The 23,190-nt window shown below is 45.5% G+C and overlaps 1 long non-coding RNA gene across 1 annotated transcript; it reads right to left on the reverse strand.

The window, feature by feature from the left end:
- Positions 1-2,379: 2,379 nt before the first annotated feature.
- Positions 2,380-21,350, reverse strand: LOC123281606 (uncharacterized). The gene is made up of 5 exons (XR_011501342.1): positions 21,017-21,350; positions 12,617-12,828; positions 12,260-12,450; positions 4,433-4,512; positions 2,380-2,640 (listed from the first exon to the last, which is right to left on the reverse strand). It is a non-coding gene; the product is annotated as an uncharacterized lncRNA (long non-coding RNA).
- Positions 21,351-23,190: the final 1,840 nt, after the last annotated feature.

The raw sequence follows: 23,190 nt of genomic DNA on the forward strand, positions 1-23,190 counted from the left end.
GCTCAGATGGAGGGCATGGCCACAGGAGAAATCACATTTGAGGAAGGCACGTTGCTGACTCTGACAGGATAGGGTATGCTGAGAGAATAGCAACTGAAGGAGAAGACACTGGTCAGGTAGACAAGGATCAGGTTTTGCTTTGCTAAGAAGTTTGGAGTTCAGTCTGTTAGCAAGCATGCTGAAAATGTCAATCAAGGGAATTGCAAGATTGGACTGTGGGTTAGACCCGGGTGGGGAAGTAGATTCCTCCAGAGACACAGAGAAACTTTAAGCAACCTGGTGGAGGTTACACATCTGATCCATCTTTGTATTCCCTGACTGCGCCCAGCACAGTGCCAGGCACGTGGGTTATATACAAATTGTATTTGTTAACAAGTGAAAGAAAATGAGATCTCCACTTTCAGACTAAAACACAAACAGAAGTATATTAGCTTTAAGCTTCGCACTTCACCTGCATTATTCAGATCACAGAAGTATAGGGCATCTTCTAGCTTCCTGAACCTTTTGATCCATGTCTCCGATTCTTCAGACTCGTTCTTCATCACTGGGTTCAGGAAAGGCTGTGAGACTGGCCTGATTTTCAAAGAGCTTGGGGGATCTTTGGGGGCTGAAGTCTCAGCAGTAGGGTTTTCTGGCTGCAGATCCTCTTCTAGAGTTTTCTACCAAAACAACACAACTATCTCACTGGCAACACATTCACCACCTAGATCTTCTCCAGTCTCTTGGCCAAAGATGAGGCCATACAGCTAGCGAGATTTACTGTAATGTCTGGCTTTGTAAAGCTTGGAGGATGGGTTTCAAGTCCTGAGTGCTATAGGACTACATCTGTGAAGCCTTCCAGGATGTAAATTACTGTGTTGAACGCTTTCTATTTTTTTAAGAGAAGGGTGAAATCATGACTTTAATCAGTTTGCATTTCTGATTTGCACAAAGAAAAGGTTTTTTTTTAACTGGTTGAGACTTTTCTTGATGTTCTATACTAGTGGGATTCATGGAGGAGGGTCTTCAGGAATTGCTTATAACTTCTCCACGGAAAAACCTCTGGACAATGAGCCTGAGGTTCTTCACAAAGAATGACTGGAAGAATAGTGACATTGTCTTAGGCTCATGGGCTCCTTGTAATGGACCATAAAGAACTTCTAGTTCTGTCTGTCCTGTTGATTTAACTAAGGGAGACGAGGCCCAGAGAGTGGAAGTGACTTACTGAGATCAGGCAGTGAATGGTAGACACAGAACTATAAGGAGATGTAGAGGTTATGTCTAGCTCAGTTTGGTATCCTAATCTCATGTCTACTGCAAAATAGAGATGTTTTTAGAATAATGGACAACCTAGTCCCGGCAGCCATGACAGGCATTCTGTCACCTACCATGTACAGAGTGGCATCCATTGTTTGATCTTCACAACTTCACTTTTCCAGGAATTTTCCCTCCTGCCGAGCCATATGGTTAGGGAGAGAACAGCCATATCTAAGTGTACAGTGCAGGACTGGGTATCTAATGCAAAGGGACCAATGCACTCATTGTTCAGTGATTTTGGAACGATTTGTGAGAGATGAAGACAGAGGGATATACAAACAGAGATCATTCTGTGTGAGAGGTGGGAACTCTCACAGGTTTTACACACTGTGTACTGGAAATGAGAAAAGGCTGATCTGTCCAGAAAGATAGAGACGGACAGAGAGAGAGAGTATGAAGCTAACAGCAGAGAGAAGGGAAAAGATACAGGAAGTCATGATGAAGCTCAAGTTCCCGGATTTTACTTCACTGTTACTTGTTACCTTTCTAACCTTAGGTAGCATAATACGCTTCTCGCTCCTTCCAATAAATTTAGTAGAGTTTCTTCTCTTAATTTCAATCCAAATAATCTTAACTAACTCACCATAGAATTATGACTCTAACTTTTGAAAATCATCTGTGCTTCCCCCAACATTCAAATACCTGTATTTCTCCAATATAGTACCTCTGTCTCAAACTTCTCACATAGAAAGTATGAAAATCCCATAGGTCTAAAGAATAGTAATTGAGATTAGAAGTCCAGTTTTAGTTGGTTAACAAACATGGATTAACCTGCTGCTGGGAAATGTGAAGAATTGTTTTGTTTGAAATAATAGAATGGTACATGATATGGTACCCACATGGATAACAAGCAACCAGTAAATTTTAAGAGATTAATATAAAAGAATTCTACTTGGATAAAATCAACTTTGGGAAGGGCTGAAAGTTTTCATAAAATAAACAGAGTAGTGATTCTTATACTTTTTAGAGCTTTAGATCACTTGAGAAATCCAACGAAGGCTTTAGATAATCTACCCAGGCAAATGCACATTTGCATGCAGGATGACTTTAGACAGTTCAAAGAGGTCCTTGGATCTGAAAAAGTGATTTTAATAATTTTATATTTCTTCAGATAGATCAACACTCTCTTTGACCACTAAAGACAGGGAAAGGGGGAATTTGTATGAACCTGAATTAGGCTGAACTAAGTAAGTGAGTGAGTACTAACTAACACACTCTATACTGTTTTCGTCCCACTGTGTCAGGAGGAAGTCCACGTCCCGTGATTGGCATGTAAGACTGTTCTCGTTCTCGTTCTTGTCTATCTTCTTTCAATCCCACATATACATCTTTTTCTCCAACCACCTAAAACCAGAAAACACGAAGCTGTTTTGTGCCTTGTGCATGCTGCTCCCTCTGCTGTAAAAGCACTTCTTGCCACTCAGGCCTTGGATGGTTGGGGTCCTACTCATCCTTCAAGATTTGACTCATATTTCACTTCTTGTGGGAAGCCTTCTCTTACAGACAAGCTGGCTGAGGGGCGATTCTTTGTGGCCCCTTTATCCACCTCAGCACTTATTGTGGAATGTTGTAATCATTTATTAGAATGACTCTCTCTTCTACCAGAGATCTGGAGACTGGCCTGTGAGATAGTCACTTATGTATCCTCAAGGTCTGGTTAGTGACCAGGGCATAGCTGGTTCTCAAGACATGGTTACTGAAAGAACAAGTGAATGAATGAGTGAGTTTCTCCAGGATCATAAGAAAGTTGCTTTACCACACCTCTGCTTCAATTCCCCCTTCTAAAAAGTGGGACAATGAATGCTACTTATGCAGGAATGTGACACAAATCAATTACTGCAGAGATGCCATAAAATCCTCAAAACAGAGTCAAAATAAAAGAGCAAGGTGTATTTTTTTTATAATCTGATTCACAATAGATGGTACTCAAGGAGAAAAGCATTTGCTGTTGTTTCTGGCATGGCAAGAGGCTTGCCAAAATTGACATGATTTTCTAAGACATTTTGAAGTGTGAAGTGCATGAAGAGGCCTCCTGCCATTTTGAGATGAATTATGGTCTAATCTGGGCATTTAAATAAAAATGACAGAAAAACTCAGGATGCTTTTCAATTCTGTGTGCATCTTTTCCTGGCTAAGTGCTGGGAATATTAAAATGTAATTTAACTGCTTACCAGATTTTGTTTGCAAAATCAAAGAGCCCACTACATTTTAAAATGTGGTGTCTGGGGAAAAGGTCGCCCTCAGTCTCTGGAAGCTGAATTTAAGATGTTGAAATAGGGGGCTGGCCCTGTGGCCAAGTGGTTAAGTTCGTGCGCTCCGCTGCAGGTGGCCCAGTGTTTCGTTGGTTTGAATCCTGGGTGCAGACATGGCACTGCTCAACAAACCTTGCTGAGGCAGCATCCCACATGCCACATCTAGAAGGACTCACGAGTAAAATATACAACTATGTACCGGGGGGCTTTGGGGAGAAAAAGGAAAAAAATAAAATCTTTAAAAAAAAATGTTGAAATAGGTCTCAGAACCACCCTTTATTTTGATGGCAGTGGGAGGATTGGTCACAGGCTTCAGAAACGTTGCACATGCTACAGGTCCAATTTCTTGCGGCAGGTGCCAAGCCCATGACCAGGTTGTGGAGAGAGGTTTCTGCAGCGATATCAGCTAAGGCAGGAACCACCCCACACTTGAAGAGGTTTCTACCTCCCTTCTCTGCCAGAGGAGACTCTCAAAGTCAAAGAGAGTCTGACATCACGGCGGTGGGTGGAAACCAAAAACCAAGAAGGGGGGGTTAGCCCCGTGGCCGAATTGTTAAGTTCACATGCTCTGCTTCAGCAGCCCAGGGCTTCACCAGTTCAGATCCTGGGAATGGATGTCATCAAGCCATGCTGAAGCAGCATCCACATAGCAGAAGCAGAAGGACCTACAACTAGAATATAAAACCATGTGCTAGGGGAATTTTGGGAGAAGAAGAACAAAAAATTGTCAACAGATATTAGCTCAGGGCCAATCATTAAAAAAATAAATGAACAACACCAGAAAAAAAAAAAAACCAGAAAGGAGGACCCTACCCAGCATCAGAGAATAGAAGGTGAAAGATAAGTGAAGCTCTTCCTCAAGCTCCACATACCCAGGTGCATACCATTTGTTTAGTTGTGCCTTGAGGCATCTCAGGAGTGTCAGGCTGAAGTGGAGTGGCAGAGGTTCCCTTTCCTCTGTTTCCTGAGAAAGAAAGAAAAAATGGAAGGGTTAAATTTGGTCTCTTCATTGTAACACTTACAGCCAGGCAAATAAAATGTTGAGGCCCTTCTATGTGTTTGGCACTGTGTTAGGCGATGGGGATATGGAGGTAGATCAGAAAGATCTGGTTCCTGCCCTGATGGAGCTGACAAAGGGGAGGTAGGCGCTAAACAATTACTCAAAATTATTATGTAATTACAAACTACCATAAACACAACAAAAGAAGATGTGAAAATATTTTGTTTTACTGTAGGGGTGGGAGTGGTGGAGAACCAGAGGAGGCTTCTTGGAGGAAGTGACGCTTAAACTGTGGATCCAAAGGGTGAATAGGAATTTCCAGGCAAAGGTGATGGTGGGTGTTCACAAGGAGCAGAGAGTTCCAGATAAGCAGAGACAAGAGCCTGTAGAACTGCCCTGAATCAGGAGGACTTGCACAGTTTGAGGAGTGGGCAGCAGCTTCCTCCCATGGCCCTACCTCTTAACAGAAAACCAGGCATTTCTGCCCCCTCTCTCCACACAGGTGTATGCCTCAAAGATCAGGCAAAACCTCTCTCTTCCACTTTCCCTCTCCTATCAATAGTCAGAGGGTCTGAATGGGATGAGGTTTGAACAGCATCTCTAACCCAGTACCCCCACAATTGGCTTCGGTTGTATTCCTAGCATTTATCACTACTTACATTATTTTAAGTGAAGGAAAAGCCTTCTGTTTACTGCAGGTGAAAAAGGTCCAACTTGCTCCGAGTCATAGAGTTTGAGAGTTAAGGGGATTCTAGAAACAGTATAGAGTATACAGGCAGGAAGATGAACTTTGGTGTCAGCCCTGAATGCTAATCTTGAGTCTTCCCTCTCCCAGCTGCAAGCTTTCAGATCCTAATTTTGCCAGTTGTGAAAGGAGAGAAAACCAGTGATTTACCGTAATGTTGTAGAGATAAAAAATTACCTACCTAAAATACTTAACACAGGGAAGATGCTTAGAAAAAGGATTCATTGTTTGTCCTTGTGTCGTTATTATCATAACACCTTAGGCAAGTCTAGTTTGCTTAATTGAACACTAATTACGATGGGCCAGGAATTGTCCTGGGCACTGTTCACATGCATCATCCCTGTTAGTATAAGATCTAGATCCTAGACCCTGTCCCAGGCCAGTTCCTCTGCACTTTTAAAAGTTTCTTTAGGAGAAAATACACACTAGTCTCCCTGGTCTCCTTTAAGCTTCTCTTTCTCCCCCCTAACATCTACAAGCGTGGAAATGGGTCATGGTTTGCACATGTAAAAATCATTTGAGAAATCTGAGGCAGAGCTGGTGTTTTTTCTTTCTAACACAGTGGGAAGGATCATCTGTGTAGTCTGCCAGTTGAAGGTTTGTACTGGAGAAAATAAGCCAAGCTGGCTTCTAGAGATTTCCAGGTGTTGGAAGGGCCAGGTTTTACAATGCTTCCATGAGTCTGATGGTTACACATCCAGCCCTGCCATCAGCCCACCAATGACTAGAAACTAGTGGTCTTGAGCACTGGCTGCATATTAGACCCCGCTGGGGAGCTTTAAAAATTGCCAATGATTGGGCATCACACCAGGCCAATTAAATAAGAGACTCAGGGTGAGAACCAAGCTCAGCACTTGTGAAGAATTCCCTCGGTAATCCTAAAGTGACACCAGGGTCGATAACAACTGATTTAAATAAAGGATTTTGGCCTCATTGGGTCCACTGAATGAAGCTTTGTGAGAATATATATATATGTGTGTGTGTGTGTGTGAGAATAATATATATCAAAGATCTGTACATGCCAGAGATTTCCCACACATTTTCTTACTTGAAGAATAATGCTCTGTGGTAGAAAGCATCTCCATTTGACAGATAAGGTAACAGAGGCAGTAAAGGCTTCAGTTCCCTGCTTAAGATTACAGAAGTGGGGTTAGGTCTTGGATTCTAACTCATTCATTCATTCAACAAACATTTGTTTAATGCTTACTACATGCTGGGCACTGTTTTAGGCACCATGATACAACAATGAGCACGAGGGAATATTCTCAGGGAGAGTGTGTTCCAGTGGTGAGGGCAAAGAGAGACATAAAATAATGTCAAATAGTGATAAATGCTATAAACACAACCAAAGCCAATTATGGGGGTAGATAGAAATGCAGTTGCTATTTTTGATAGGGAATTCACCAGAGGCCTCTCTGAGGCGACATTTAAATAGAGCCGTGAATAGAAAAACAAGGGAGAAAGCCAAGCAAATGTCTGAGGAAAGAGCATACCAGGATAAAGCTCTGGGGAGAGCAAAGGCCTCAAGGGCGGGGTGTTTGGTGCATTCAAGCAACAGCTGAGAAGAGAGCCGAGCTAACCCAGGAGGGAAAGGGAAGAGAAGTGGGTCAAGTGTCATGCCATGTGATTTGAGTTGATTTTTTGTTTGTTTGTTTGTTTTGGCTTCCAGCATTTGTTCCTCCTCTGGTGATTACCCACTTCTACTGTTAGAAACTATATTTTTCTTTGTGGAGACCACTCTTCCCCCCATGCCAGTGCTGTGGTTTGGTAGTATTAACCCCCAATTCCAACTCTAAACCTGGTCTCTGCTTAGTTGAAGACTAACGTGGTATCTCAATCACGATCTTGGTTCAAAGATGGGCATAAGACTCAATCGGAGCCTCAGAGGTGAGAGGAGACATCTGCTATAATTTCTTAGCTAGTAAGGTTCTCTCCTTCCTAGAAGGACCTACCAAAAGAGGGAGCTGTACAGATATGATGACATAGCTGCCATGGCTATTTTGCTATTGCAGAGGAGTGCCCACCTGGAGAAGTTGGAGGACTACCACCTAGAGCCTAGAGATTATGCCAACACCAAGTAAAGCAGAACAGAGAGCCAGAATGAAAGCAGATCCTTGATTTTGACACCTGAATGGTTAGATAAACCCACACCTGTAAGGCTTGCTGCTGCCAGACTTTGCACTTACATAAAACAAAATATCTTCATTGTCTATACCCACTGAGTTGGGTTTTCTGTCCCTTTGTATAAGTAGTTGTAAGTAAGACTTACTATAGGTATTTTTTTCCTTGATAAAAGGGAAGGCAAACTCTTAGCCATTTTTCTGCCAAATCTTGAGTTACAGGTCTTCAAGCAATGTTTGAGGGGATCAATGAGCCTCTGAGGCTACCTTCATTCCCTCCTAATTATCCCCCATCAGCAGCCACGCTATAGCCCTGCTCCATGATTGCTGCTTCTTCCTCTCCCTCACTCACAGGCCCCACAATGAAGAGATGCAAAGTTGGGCCCACACTTCCTTATTGTGAAATACCCCTTTAGACCTTAGACCATACCATGTTTGGTGGGATCTAAATGTTTTGTATTTGTCTTCATGAGAATTCATAGCATTTCTTGGATCTGTGGCTTGAAGTCTTCTATGACTTTTGGAAATTTCTCAGCCATAATTGTTTCAGATATTGCTTTAGCTCCATTCTCTTCCTCCTGTCCTTCTGAAACGTTGATTACATGTGTACTGGGTATTGTCAGCATTTCCTATATGTCTCATATACACTTCTTTTTGTATATTTCATTCTCTTTTTTCATTCATGCTTATTATTTTAAGTCTCCAAGTTTGTGGTAATTTGCTACAGCAGCCTTAGGAAATGAATACCCTCATTCTCAGTCGTCCAATCCTGGCAAAGCCAACCAACAATCCCCTGTTGTAAATTCCCTCTGTTTGAAATACCTGGCAATGTTTCTCTTTCTCCACTGAAACACAAAATGATATACCACCCCGCCACTCTAAACTCTCAGAACCTTGTATTTTGATCCCAAGGGGAATTAGTGAACAGTTCATGTGTAGTTGACACCAATGCATATTTTCTCACCTGTCATACTTAAAACTTGCTAAATGCTAAATATTTTGCGCAATTCATCCTTACCATTTCACTCAATATTACATCTTGGAAATCTTCCTGTATTGGGCCAACCATGTTATTTTACAGCTGAATACTTTTATCAATTGAATATACTGTAATTCAATTAAATGGTCCCTGAAGGATCGTTTTGCTGTTTTCGTTTTAAAAAACACTTACCAAAAACAATTCCTGCACTAAACTTATATGTAAATCTGAGAGGATTTTTTGTGAGATATCAGTAACATAAGTCCCTAGCTTTGGGATTCCTAGATCCAAGGGACTATGTGACTGAAATTCTAATGCATAATACCAACTCTAACTTCTTCTATAAGTGTACCTATCAAAGGGCTATCACCAGAGAATGCTTCATGATATAATAATATTTGGAGAAGTATGCCTTTTATGATCCAACTTGCCTAAAAGAACAGCCATCAAGGCAATCATCACTCCTAGTGTACATTTCTGGGAGTAATGAGATGAAACACAACAAGGAAACCACTGAAGCTAAGCAGCATAGTCCACAATAGTTCTGGGAAATGGGAGTGGTCTCAAGGAACAAAATAACTGAACTCACCTGTAGGCAAGTCAGAGGAAGCTCTGCTCAATTACTCAAGAAAACTCTGTCATCTGTGCAAGGAAAGGAGCCATAAGATGGGTGAACCATATCATTGCACTGAAAGAATGTGCAATAAAGCTGGAAATTAAATTGATACTGAAGGAGCTTTTTGATACTTGTATCATTCAGGGTGAATGCAGGAAACAGAAACTACTTTAAGTATCTCCACTAGAAAGGGCTTTACTATAGGAAATTAGACGTCCACAGAATTATTTCAAGGGCTAGTAGAATGGAGTTTGGTGTCTGCTGCTAGACTCAGGCTCAGGGTCAGGCCTCAGCAGATGTAGACCAGGGTTGGGGGAACTGCAGGAAATTCTGGCTGATGTCTCCATGCCCCTGACCATGAGGTTGGTGAGTAGGCAGTGCAAAGTGCCTTTTGGCCACGGGAAAAACTGATGCCTGCCAGGGCCTGGAGTTGCTACTAATGCAGGAAAATAAATACACGAAATGTCCCTGCTGCCCTTCACTACCCCTTCTGCCTTTCAAATCTCATGCAACTGCATTACATTGATGGAACTTAAATCAATTCTAGAACCGTGGCATCAAGGGAGTTTTGGAAACGTTCTTTTTAGCCCTCTCAAATATGGGAAGTACTGAAACACAAGAAAGAATGTACAAGGGGATGGAAATGGGTGTTGAGTGTAAATAGATGACATTTGGTGAAGTCCCCAAGCAGGAATTTCACTGAGCAATACTTGTGCATGAGACAATCAGGGAGTCATGTAATGCTTATGAGTACTTTAGGAATGCTTTGTTAGTGAAAATCACTTATACTTGCTTGTCCAGTATCCTTCCTCCATTTGTATATAAATACATTCTTCTCTGGGATCACGGACTACTGTCAATCTCCCATCCCCTCCCTTAGCCTATGCTGTGGCCACCTTGTTTAATTAACTCTATCACTTTCTCCACCCATCCTTCCCTCCCTTCTTCCCTTCCCCCCCACTCTCTGTCTCCGTCTCTGTATCTCTCATTATTCTTTGGTTCTGGTGCTTCCTGAAGTTCTATTTTCCCTCAATTTTATATGTCATTCCATAGCCTTTAAAGATATTTGTTTTGCTTATGTTAACAAAAGGAAGTTTCTGTTTCTAGCAACCAGATAGCCACTGGTAAGAATTTCTATCTCCTTCTTGCCTATCAAAAGTCAAGCAAGGGGGCCAGCCCCGTGGCTGAGTGGTTAAGTTAGCATGCTCCGCTGCAAGTGGCCCAGTGGTTCATCAGTTTGGATCCTGGACGTGGACATGGCGCCGCTCATCCAGCCACATTGAGGCGGCATCCCACATGCCACAACTGGAAGGACCCACAACTAAGAATATGTACCGGGGGGCTTTGGGGAGACAAGGAAAAAATAAAATCTTTAAAAAAAAAAAGTCAAGCAAGTTGTGAGATATATGCCCTGGGTTTTCCAGAGGAGTTCTAATGGCATATGATTTTATTCTCTTCAAATAAAAATGAGTGTTAGATTTTTAACTAGTTTGCTTTGTTTATACCTCATAAAACTTTTCCAAAAATCATACCATAAATCAGAAAATACGGCCTCCTGAGCTTCATGTCACTTTGGACATATGAATAGGTAAGGCATAGATATGCAGGGCCACAAGCTAGACAGCTGATGACCGTATCAGCTGCTGAAGGCCCAGGCAGGGAAGAGAAATTTGATGAAGCAACACTCTCAAGAAACATTAATAATCCAATGAAGATCTGATATTAGCCCGAATCTGGAAATGAGCTATAGTAGAAGTAGCTCCTGCCTTCTACACTTTCTGTAATTTCTTTCCAGGCCTTCTTAGGAGAGACAGGCTTATGCTTATGACATCTTCTGATCCTCCAAGAAATGACAATAATGCAACAACAAATTCCCAGATCCATTGATATTTCCACATTCATAACATTTATTTTTCAGAGCTGCTAGGAGTTACCAAATATGAGATAAAGCCTCTGGACAAAATGGCACCAGAAAACCTCTTTGCCCTTCCTGATTATGTGCTGGTAGTAGGGGACCTGTGGATGGCCACTTTCTCACTGTGCTAACATGTTCTTCCCTCTGTGTGAGCGCATTCCTGATGTCTCCCTGTGATTCCAAATTTCCTCCTCTTACAAGAACCCCAGTCAGACAGGATTAGGGCTCCACCTTAATGGCCTCATGTAACTTAATCACCACATTAAAGTCCTTGTCTCCAAATACAATCACCTTCCGAGGTGCTAAGTGTTAGGGCTTCAACATATAAATTTTGGGAGGATACAATTAAGCCCGTAATGGTAACAAGGATTCAAAGCAGCCCAACTTTTGGGACAACTTACTTAAGGTCTCTGAACCTCAGTTTATTCACCTGTGACGTGGGTATAGAACAACACAACTCCTGGGGCTATTGGGAGTATGAAAAGGGATGAGCCGTGTAGAATGTCTAGCCTGTGCCTGGGACATGTGAAGTGTGTGTGCATTAAAGCCTTATGTCCCTGAGTCAGGCAGTCATTTTGGTTACCGTTTAACTCAGCTGCTGGGATGCTCATTCAACAGCACCATCTTCCTCTGATTTTACCTTCTTGATCATGAAGCCTAAGTTGTTACCCAAAGCCAGTGCATTTCAGAGCCAGGATTTCCATCAAGGCCTGTGTGATTCCAGGCTCATGCTGCCTTTCTGCATGGACGGGGGCTGAAGGGGTAGGGGAGGTGCTAAACTGGAGAGGAGAAGTTACCTGCAGGCCCTGAGCTTCTTTGGATACAACCTGCCCCTAGAACTTAAAAGCCTCCCCATATTTGCATCTGTATCCCCCACCTCTACTGGGTCCTAGAGGAGAGGGCAGTAGATACTGAGCTTCTCAAATCCAGGACTGTTTTCAGTACCAAGCCAAGGGTGGAGTCAGCTGTGGAACTCAGCAGTTTGCTTAAAGCCTCTGTGCCTCACCACCATCGTACAAGCTTCTGAGTTTCATAGGACTTGCAGGAGCACAGGTATAGAGTATCAAGAGCCAAGACTCCGAAGACAGAGAGCCTGCATTTTACTCAGCCTTATCGATGAATTCATTTATCAGTTACATATTGGTTTTAGCCTCTCTCTGGTGCCTCAGTTTCCTCATTTGAAAGAAATAATACCTACCTCATGGGGGATTTGCAAGGATTCAAAGAGTTAATATTTAGAGTGCACTTAGAAGACTGCCTGGAATATAGGAAGCACTATATAATTGTTAGCTATTAATAATAAAAATAACTTTATTAGCAATATTATTATACTCACTCCATATGAATTCTTGCCCCATACGAATTGTGGGCTTCTGGAGGAGAAGGTTAGCATGCCTGAGGCAAAGTCGTCCGTTCCATTCAAAGCCAGGGAACAAGCGGGTAAGGCAGATGACCCAGGATCGGACATCCACAGGCATGGTGGACAGGCTGTGCCAGAGAGCGAGGCAGGGTGGAATCCCAATGATCCTGGGGATGGAGGAAAGGGAGGATATTTTCGGGGTCTGCTTCTGAAAGCCATGAAAAGAGTAAGCCGGCCACCCATTAAATGGCCTAAATTCAGACAGGTCCAATGGGGCCCTGGGGAAAGCCACACCGCCCCTCCCCGCCCCCCCTCCCCGCCACACACACACACATTTTGTTCCAGAGGCCGCAGGACTGCCTCAGGTGATACACAAACTGGGACCTGGAGGCCCGGGGCAGTACAGTGATCCCGAATCCGTATTTCAGATCTCAGAAGTGCTCCAGACACCCGTGGGAAACTCCAAAAGTTGGCGATCCATCCTGCTACCAGTCCTGCACAGCTACGAGTGGCTGCACGGAGGGTGCTCCATAACCGGCTTGAAGCTGAGGATGCAAAGGAAGACAAGAAGATGAAAAGGCAGGCCGCCTTGCTCGCTGTGGCCCGCCAGTCTCCTCAAGGTAACCTGAGGGAGAGGGGACATATGCCATGGGTGAGTAACCCCAGCCCCCACCGAGGGGCCAGGAGGCCACCCGCAATGTCGGGGGCTAATCGGTGTGCGGACTGCCAAGAGGAAGGGCGTTGGTGGCAGGATTGTCCGAACCGTCACCAGGGAGGGAAGGGATCGAAGAAGACCGAGCCGTGGCAGTTTCCCTTGACCACAGATGAGACGTGATGGGGCTGAAGGACAGCCCCCTCCCCCTGTTGGCTCCGGGAGGGCCCAGTGACCTCGGCAGGAAGGAGGAGAGCAGGCTGAATCTTTGCTCCCTAGTGGAGCCGTGTTCTTGGTGTGGAATGCCCACAAGGGAAAGCTTTCTGAAGGAAAGTGTGAACTGAAGGAGGTCTCAGGAAAGGGAGAGACCAGAAGATTTCTGGAGCCCTGGACCTGTGAAACAGGGTCCAAACTGCTGAAGGATTCCTCACTGTGTGTACCAGAATGCCCCGTTCCCCACCCCCTTCTAGGGAGGGACGAGCTCTGTGAGTTAGGGGCCTCCACAGGCTGGGAACAGGAGAAAACCAAGCTCCAAGCACCAAAAAGTGGGGGAGGTGAGCTGATGGCCCTCTTGCAGGATACAGCAGCCCCTGAGAAGCGAGAGATTCCCCTACATGATTCAAGCAGGGCTAACTCGGAACTATGGGCCCAAGGACAGGTGGAGTGAGCAGCCGGTGCCACGCCAGGAAAGGTAAAACGGAAGCAGGTAGGTGGCTGGCCCCGGGTGAAACATATGCCCCTTGAAGCCAGAAGCCAGAAAGAGGAAGCTTTCCCGGAATCAGGAAGTTTTCAGAACAGGGGAATCTAGCTTTGCTCGAGACCTTAGTGCTCTCAATGCTGTGCGCTCCTGGGGCTATAACAGTAAATGTCTTCCCTTGGTTTCTGGCAGTGAGCGCCTAAAAGTCCTGGGATTGCCCATACGAGAGCCACATGGCGCATCTTTGGTTAGGAGAATTACTTTAGGGCTCAGTTCCTGAAACGAGTCCAGAGCCAGAAAGGCGAAGTGGTTTGTCTGGTGTTATGCCTAACAAGCCCCTTTCAACGCCACCTGAACTGGTGTTAACGAGGTGAGTGTTGGAGAAGCCCTAAGCGTGGGGGCTGGGTGCCAGGGAAACCAACTGTGTGATTCGATTCTTGCCTTGGAAGTTTCAGGCCCGTCCCCGTCCCCGTCCCCGTCCCCACCCCTGGGGACGGGGGGGGGGGCAAGAGGGGTTGAAGGTTGCGCTGAGTAGCCAACGGCCAATGACCGCAATCGACTATGCCCAGGCGATGGAGTCTCCGTCAGACTGCGAAAGAACGGTGCTCAGACAGCTGCTGCGTTGGCGAACACGTGGAGGTTCGGGGAGAGTGGCACACCCAGAGAGGCCCCGGGAGCTCCTCCTCCCTGCCACACATGTTTTGCTCTATGCCCCTCTTCCCTGTGGCTGTTCAGAAGGGAGAGGTTCTCCCGAGTTGTGTGAGCCGCTCTATCAGAGCCCTCAAACCCAAGGAGGGGGTGGTGGGAACCTGCGGTCTCGCGGCCACTTTGTCAGGAGCACAGGTCACGACCCGAACTTGCAATTGGCATGGAAAATGGGGGCGGGGAGAAGGGTAATCCTGCGGGGTGTGATTCTATCCCCAGGAGGATAGAGTCAGACGTGAGTTAAGTATGTTCAGCTTCTTGACCAGGAAGGAATACGATGTGTCTAAAGGAATGGCTCTGTTCTTTCTTCTGTGGATTCTTTACATTGGATGCATGGCTATCAGCCTCTCTGATAAACTCGCGATCATAAACGGACGCTTTTGAATGGGGCAAGATGGACACACTGGTTAAAGTTTAGCCCCCAAGCTTCAGAGCAGTAGCTGCCATCTGCTTGTTATTCAAGAAAGCAAAAAAATTGGCTATGGACCTACCTATGAGGGTTTGGACTCCTACATCAATTCTCTAGTCTACCAGTGACTGATGAGGCCTCTGGCTATCCCGAAATAGAATACTTCATTATCAAGATATGATGCCAGATTCCCTTCATATTTCTTTAATATCCTGTCATATCTTAAACTCTGCTGCCCTTCTCCTTGATTCCAATGGGTCTTTAAGCCATGCTTGCCCAGAAGTGACCTCCAGCCACAGAGGTCTCCAGAGTGAATCATGGACGTTAAACATGGGCCAGAGATGCTTAAACTGTTAGAAGTGGTACAGGTCTCCAAGAAAGTAGCTGGGATCCATGGTAAAGCCCTTCAAAGGACATAACGTGGCAGCTGCAGCTGCAAAAATGGCCACTCCATCAGGAGAGATTCTCTAGTTACCATTAATTTCCACACTGCCCTCGTGTGAACTGACACCTTCTGTGAACTTACTACAGATGAAGTGAGGGAAGCTACTACACAGCGTTCTCAGTGGTCCCCAATAGTCAAGGGGTGGAAGACAAACAAATGAGGGAAGGTTTATGTTCCCAAATAGCTTTAGTGTGCTCATGCCAACTTAACTCGCAAGCATTCAAACCACTTTGATTTTGGTAACACCGTGACCTCACAGAGACCACCTCTGACGTCATAGAGGCCCCTTCTGTCCTCACTGACAGACAGAGATCTCAGCTGACCTAACAGAGACATCCCCTGACACTTTAGACACTCCCCTTGACCACACAGAGACATCCCATGCCCACACAGAGACTTGTCTGACCACCCAGAGACCTCCACTGACCTCATAGTGAACCCCTCTTCCCTCAAACTGAGGTCTCCTGATTTCACAGAGAACTCCCTGAACACACAAAGAACTCCCATGACCTCCAAGAGACCTCTAGTGACATTATAGAGACCCCCCTCTGACCTCACCGAGACCTGATATCACAGAGGCCAGCCATTACCTCAACAAGATCGCCTACAACACAGTGAGAACTCCACTAATTTCATGGAAATCTCAAGTGACTCTCACCAGATCTAGGATCTCAGGGAAATGAAGAGAGGATGGTGGGTGCACCCGCCCCTCCCCAACTGACTGACAAATCCCATGGGTCTTATTGACTGTTAGCACTCTGGAAGCCCCACTCCATGGAGGGAAAACCCTTCTTTCTATCTACGCATGCACAGCAAAGGTGACTGGCCTCAGAAAGGCCCTTGGGCTTGCTGAGGGACAGGTCCTTGTGGCACTGAAAGTGTGGGGGAGCCCACTGGTGGTGGCCGGGTGCAGCTGCTGGTGAACTGGGATTCCCAACTTCTACAACTGTGTCTCACATCCCCGTCTCCCCTTCTGCTCAGGTCCCACTCCCATCCTTTGAAAATAGCTTTCTGCCCCTCTTTGCCCATCAGGAGCCAGGGGGCAGGGCAAGGCTATCCCTCCTGCATGCTGGTCATCCGGTGCCTCCTTTATTGTTTGACAGAACAAGGCCTCCCATCAGGAAGGAGCTTTTCAACACAGGGAGCAGTAAATGTTTGACAAGTCAACAGGGCTCAGGAATGCTAGCCAAAGGAGTTTGGCCACATTAGGCATGCCACGCCCCCTGCGGAAATAGTGGGGAAATTGGCAGGCCTGCCCTTCCAGGGGCAGGCACCTCCCTTCACTCTGGAGTCACTAAAGCCATGCCCTCCTGCTGCCCAGAGCTCTACTCTTGAGAGAAATCCATGACTAAGGTCCAAGACAGGCCTTGCCCTGGCCATCTCTCTGGGTGCACTGTGGCAGGGCACAGGGAGAGGTGTATCCTCTGGAGGAGCCTGCTTTGTCTGAAGGAGGCCAGCCATTCCAGCTTCCTGGGATGAGTCTCTGTCTGGGGTCTAGCATGGGGAAAAGGGCCCTGAGACCTGAAAGTACCCTGGCAGTTGTCATCAGCCTGGTTGGAGCAGGAGGCTTCCAGGAAGCTAGTGTGCCCAAACTGTGTCTCAGCCCTTCCACATTTGGGCCCCCCCCAGCCCAGGCCGGGCTCCCGAGGGAGGATGATGAACGTGGCAGCAGCCAGTGCAAGGGCACCAGCAGCGGGGGTGGTGTCCCACAGCCTCCTGGAATGCATTGGGTCGGTTGGCGCCCCCTGTGGTGTGGCATGTGGATTGGGCTGACTCTGGTCACCTCTGGGGCAGGAATCCACCTCAGCTCAACAGATTCAAATACAACAAATGACACTTGGAGAGGAGTTCAGGGATCTTCATGCCCCTGCCTCAGGGTAATTCCTCTTGCCCAACGACTCCTATCAGACCCAATCACAACATTCCCAGGTCCAGATTTGAGACCACAGTGGTGAATTTGGAACCTACTTCTTACTTCCCTGTCCAGCCTACTGTGGTGGTGTTCTTGGTGGTTGGGGAAACGGCACTGGCGGTGGCTGCAGTGGTAAAGGCCATGGTGGCAGCTGCTTCCCAGACATCTGGCATCTTGGGGACCCGAGGAGTGCATCATTGGTGCACCCACACCCTCCCCAGCCCCCCATCTCTCCCATCTGTCCTAGTGACTCTCACCACTCCAGGAGCCCTGCTTTCCTCACTTACAGCCATCTCTTTGACTGCACTTGTTTAAATTACATGACCTTGAAACCTCCCTCCATAAGCTATTCTGATCAAAATCCTCCCTGGAACCTTCTGAGTTGGCTGAGAACAGAGCAGCAAAGTCCACAACATTCTCCAAAGTTAGAGGCAAGATTTTCATCTTGAACTTCCTGGGCACACCCCTGGGCTCCTAAGCAGGCTTCATCTGATCTTAATTATGGATTTCAGGCCATCCCCTTCTGTCTTTTTGAATCTGGCCTGCCTACCAGTATTTCATGTTCTGGAGAATATCTTGGGTATTTTCCAGGTGAAACTTCAGTGCTTCCTCATGGCTTTGCTGCCTCAGTTGGTCCAACAGCTTACAGAGGTGGGCCTCCTGGGCCCACGTGACTTCACATATGTTAAGTCACTGTGAACCTGTGAGTGAAAACATCTCACACTAGTTCTGTTCAATGGGTTCTTCCCCAATGTGAGATTTCTGCTTATTGGAGGAGCTAAGAGGCACTTAAAAGACTGCCCACAGACGTTCATTTGTTCTTTTCTCTATGTATGAATTCTAGGCTAATCAGTCAGTCATAGTTCCTGGTTAAAAACCTTCCTCATGTAAGTTACATATGCACGGTGTGTTACTCTCTTGCATGCATTGAGATTTCTTCTTCTTTTTTTTTTTTTTTAAGGAAGATTAGCCCTGAGCTAACATCTGCTGCCAATCCTCTTTTTGCTAAGGAAGACTGGCCTTGAGCTAATATCTGTGTCCATCTTCCTCTATTTTGTATGTGGGACGTCTGCCATAGAATGGCCTGCCAAGTGGTCCCATGTCTGCACTGGGGATCCAAACTCGTGAAGCCTGGGCCACTGAAGTGGAACGTGTGAACTTAACTGTTGTGCCACTGGACCAGCCCAGAGATTTCTTCTTTATAACACCTCAACTGTACAGTTGGTTAATTTTGTAACTTCATTGTGTTTCATAGACTAGATATTTGAGCCATGTTTATACAATTGTCCTTTTATAAGAACTCAGGTTATAGCTCTGAGCTCAGGTCAATATCCTTCCTAAATTAAAATTATGCAAAACTTTCCGCTGGGATGGCACTTACTCCCATCTCAAATTATAGTCCCGTTATTGTGCTTTACTAGTAATCATCCAATTCCCAGGCCTCTAATGTAGGGGACCAGGGTTCAACCCAAGAAACTTACCATCACTGTGCACTTAGATGGCTCCTTCCTGCAGATATTTGGTATAGGTACCATTTCTTGGTTTTAAAGGTTACTTCTCCTGCCTAAAGTCAATTAAAAAATAAATTTCTCAAGAGGCATTAGGGAACCAAAGTGTTGTACGGCATGCAAGGCAAATATTGACCCTTACACAGGGCAAGAATGTGAAATGGAGCAATGCACTAATGTCTAGAAACATGTTTTAGGGCACTGTCAATTACAAAATGTTTTCAAGATTGAAGAGAAAACTAAGACAGATTTTGGTAAGGTTATGAGAGAAGAAATCATCAAGGGGAAGGGATGAGGGCAAAGTTCACAATATGAAACTTTCAATCCAATGAGGACATAAACTATGAATAAAAGACATTGATAAATGCTAGGAATATTGACAACATTGAGGATTTTTCCCCCACTGGATTCCCATACTTTCCTGAAAAGACCATGGACTTAAGGAAATCTGTAGTCGGCATTACCAAGGTCCTGATCCCTCACTGACTAGGCTTCTCCTCATAGTGAACACACATGCCTAGAGCTTAGCCAGCCTCAGGCCTTGTGGGAATCCCCTTTCTTCCCTCCACAACTCCTCTCCTTGCTCCAATGGGAAATTGTGTCTTATTTGCAGAGCTGCCACCCTGTTCATGGGAAAAAGCCACTGGAATTTTGAACTGTGTTTTAAGAACCATACATATTCCTCAAGTCAAGGACAGGATCGCATGAACAACTAAGTGAGCATTGAAGAAAACCTTGGAAGTCCTTGAGCAGAGCAGGAGGAACACCGTGACACCAAGCCAAAAGCATTGAGGAACTCGTGGATGTGCACGAGCAAGCTCACAGAGTAAAGATTCCCAGTGTTTTCAACAAACGAGGAATTAAATGTTTCTAGTTAATCCAGAATAACCTAAATTTATGTTGCCTGGTGTTTTTCTCTACTGTGGCCTCAAACTTTGGGCTTACTGCTTAGAACAGAAAAATTACTTAGGAATTGTTTAATCTTATTTTTTAGTTATTAAAAAAAACCCCATTGAGTTTTCAGCACTGTTCTGGGTGCTGGCAATAGAGCAGCAACAAAGACATAAAATTGTGGTCAAGAAGACTATATTCTAGTGAAGGGGCAAACTACATGTCATTAAATCAATAAACAGAATTACCCACTCGTAGTTGTGTTATGAAAGAATAAAAATGAGAGCTGAGGGGAGCATGATATGTGGAAACTTCTCTGGATACTTGTTGAGTAAATAAATCCTTATTGACAGACTCAACAACAGAGAGAAGACGAATGATGTTCTCCAGCATCACATCTCTGTGTAGCTTTTGCCAGGATGCGCCCACCAAGGCCTATTCTTCCTGGGTGAAACCCAGAACCATATCCATGAAGGTTGCTGATTCCTAAAACATTGTGGACATTCTGGTTCAGACAGGGACATCTCTACCAGAGTCCAGGGGCAGAAAGTTGACATGATAGAGTTGGGGAAATGAGGCTGTAGGTATAGAAAGCTCAAGTCCTTTGGGGTTCTAGCCAAATGCTTCCCTGTGCTGATCTGGCATGTGTTATTCTTGCATAACCGCAAACGTATATACAGTCTGTACACAGCCTTAATACATACTAGCTTCATTATAAAGGAATATCACATGATGTGCAATGTGAAATAAACTGGACATTTCCCCAAAATATGGTAAATCTCATTTACAGACTGGCGCGTTTACTACAGTTTATTGGTTGTCAACTTAAGAACACATAACTAGATTCTCCTCACCAATTTAAAGTGAATCACAGACTCATCACATAGCAGGCAATATCAATTGCCTGTGACATATAACTGTGATTATGTGTAAACATTTCCCCTATAGGAACCTTACCTTTCTCCTTTGTGAAATGGTTTAACAACCTCTTACAAATGTTGACGGATCCAATGAGCTAATTTGCAAAGCACTTCTTTTGCATCAAACACTCAATACACATAAGTAAGAAGTATGTTAGTTGAATGAAGCCATGCTGACCATTCTGCAGAATGGAACAGATTTAGAGAACACGGATCGGCAGGTGCAGCCTCTGTCTCTTATCTGTACACATTCCCTGTGTTCACTACAAGGTAGAAGGACAGATGGTCCAGAAACACAACCCAACGTTCCCTGATACTTTTATACAGAAGGATGGCCCTAGCCTGCCCCACCTACAGTGAGGCTTCCATTGTCAATTTTCTCTGGGACCTCCAAGCATCTGTTATCATTTAGTTTAGTCCTATGCATCTGATAACAGGTAACAGAAGCCTCTCAATTGTATATGGTCACTCCAGGAGACCCCAAATGGCCACAGAACCCTCTACCCCATCCCCCACCCTGCCCCTCATCCCCTGCCTGCTGAGCTGTGCTCACCCCACCCCAGCTCTGACCCCCCCAAAGTGAGTCCGACCCACCTGAAGAGTCCACAGCCGCCCCATAGAGACAGCAGGCGAACCTGAGACGAAGCCTGAGAAGTCTGAGCGTGACAGTGGTGCCTGCCATAAGACTTGGACGCCTGTGGCGTCAGGAACGCCCCCTTCACGCCTCACCCAGGCTGAAAGCCCCACCCCAAAGATTCAGGGCAAGCGCAAATTGCAGCAGCAGACCGGATGCTCCATGGCCTGAGGGCTGAAAGGAGTCACAGTCACTGCTGCTTATAGCGCTTAGGAAAGCACCGGTGTATCCACCGTTTCCTCCATCATGCCAGTCGCCACGCATATCACATCACGCTCTGCGCTCCTTCAAGCCCCTCCCCTCACGCCCCTCCCCCGCCCCTCCCCACGCCCCTCCCCACGCCCACCACGCTCTGCGCTCCTTCACGGCCCTCCCCTTCCTCCTTCATGACCCTCCCCTTCCTCCCGGCGTCCTCCACACTCTGACCCTGCAGCCATGCTGCCGGGCTAAAGCGGGTTTAATTAATGGCGCCTGAGGCCGGCTCCTGAGGGCTCCTGAGGCAGCTTGAAACCCAGCAAAATCTCCCTGGCTGATAAAATCTCAGTGGCTAAAATGGAAATACTGGGACCCGGGTAGGTGGAACTTGCATTTTCAAAGCCACCTTTCCTCCATCCCCTCCATCTGGTTGGGCTGCTGGAACCCTCACAGTGGAGAACTCCCGGCTGAGGAGTCTACACTTTGGTCATGCCTCATAGAAGAACAGCCCCAGCCATAGTATTAAAAGGAGGAAACATCACAGCAGACAGCTAATTCCTACACTATAGACAGGAAATGCAGAAGCCCGGTAAGTGACCCCCTAAGCCCCTTCTCTGAGGCCCCACTCAGTGGGTCCACAGGACCTCCTTACCCACCATGGGCCTCTTGGCCTAGTTAACACAGGCAACAGGACCAGAAGTTCCCAGTGCTTTTGCCCAAAATGTTAGTGTGGTTTTATCTAGTTCACTGTATTTTGGGGTCTCTTTGTTAGAACAGCTTAACCTACACCTTAGCTAATATACCCTATCCCAGGTCATCTGACTGATAAATCAGATGGAAATCTTCATTGTTACACAACATTGACCGTGTTCCAGATGTTTGTCACTTTCAATTTCACTGTTAGGTAGTACTTATTAGAAGTTTTTGGGTGAAAATTAAAATTCACGGAGCCCAGCGTATGAAGAGTGTGCTGTTAAATGATTCCTCCAGAATCTCCAGATGTTCTTTTTGGATTAAGACAGGCCATCAGAGAATTGCACACCTGGGCTGTCTTGATCTGGTTCCTTGGAGAATTGCTCTGTGGATCTGAGCCTTGGCCCCGCGCCATCGGCCCACACTGAGGAGTGCCGCAAACAACCCCGTGAGCCCCACTGCTTCCTTGCCTGGAGGATGTGATTGAGGATGTGGTTTGATGCCCTTTGTGTGGACCCAAGAAAGAAGTTTCTTTCAGACCTTGTACCAGGAATAATCGTGCTTCTCCTGAGCAACTGGCTTGTTTTGTTTTTGTGAACACTCTAAATTGTGTAACTGTCTGTGTCTTTCAAAGCCATCTAAAATCCTTTGGGAACAAGACAGGGTATAAAATAAAGCTATTCAGAGTTTAGACCAAGCTCCCTATTTAATGCATTATATTCCTTTTGGAAAAGTCGCTTCATTTGGCTGACTTTCTTTGCTCGTAAGTTAGAGATAATGAGTTCTTCCTGTGAACAGAGTGCAAATTAATATTTTTAAAGCACTCAGAGTTCCCTCAATGCAAGTTGTTATGGAAACTAACACTAATATTTAATTTCTTTACATCTCTGCTATTTTGTAATTCCCTCTCTTCGTGTCATTCCTGAACTTTGCTTGCTCATTCATTTACTTGGAACATTTGAGGATGTAACAGTGCACCAAACACTCTGGAAGGATACAGATTAAAAAGTCTGGATTGCACTTTCCAGGAGCATGAAGAGTTGAGGGTGTGTTTTCCACTAAATTAGAGAATTAAATAACAAGAAAACAATAAATGAATAAGTCAATAAATATCTTAATTATAAAATTCCGTGGTTGCAGTGAAGAAAAGAAATAGGGAACAATGGGAAAGGATGACAGTTCTAGAGGTGGAGATGGAAGGTGCCTGTAAGAAGGCAACTTTCAAACAAAGCCCTGGAGAATAAAA

This window comes from Equus asinus, unplaced genomic scaffold (assembly GCF_041296235.1).
Source record: "Equus asinus isolate D_3611 breed Donkey unplaced genomic scaffold, EquAss-T2T_v2 contig_804, whole genome shotgun sequence".
Taxonomy (NCBI): Eukaryota; Metazoa; Chordata; class Mammalia; order Perissodactyla; family Equidae; genus Equus; species Equus asinus.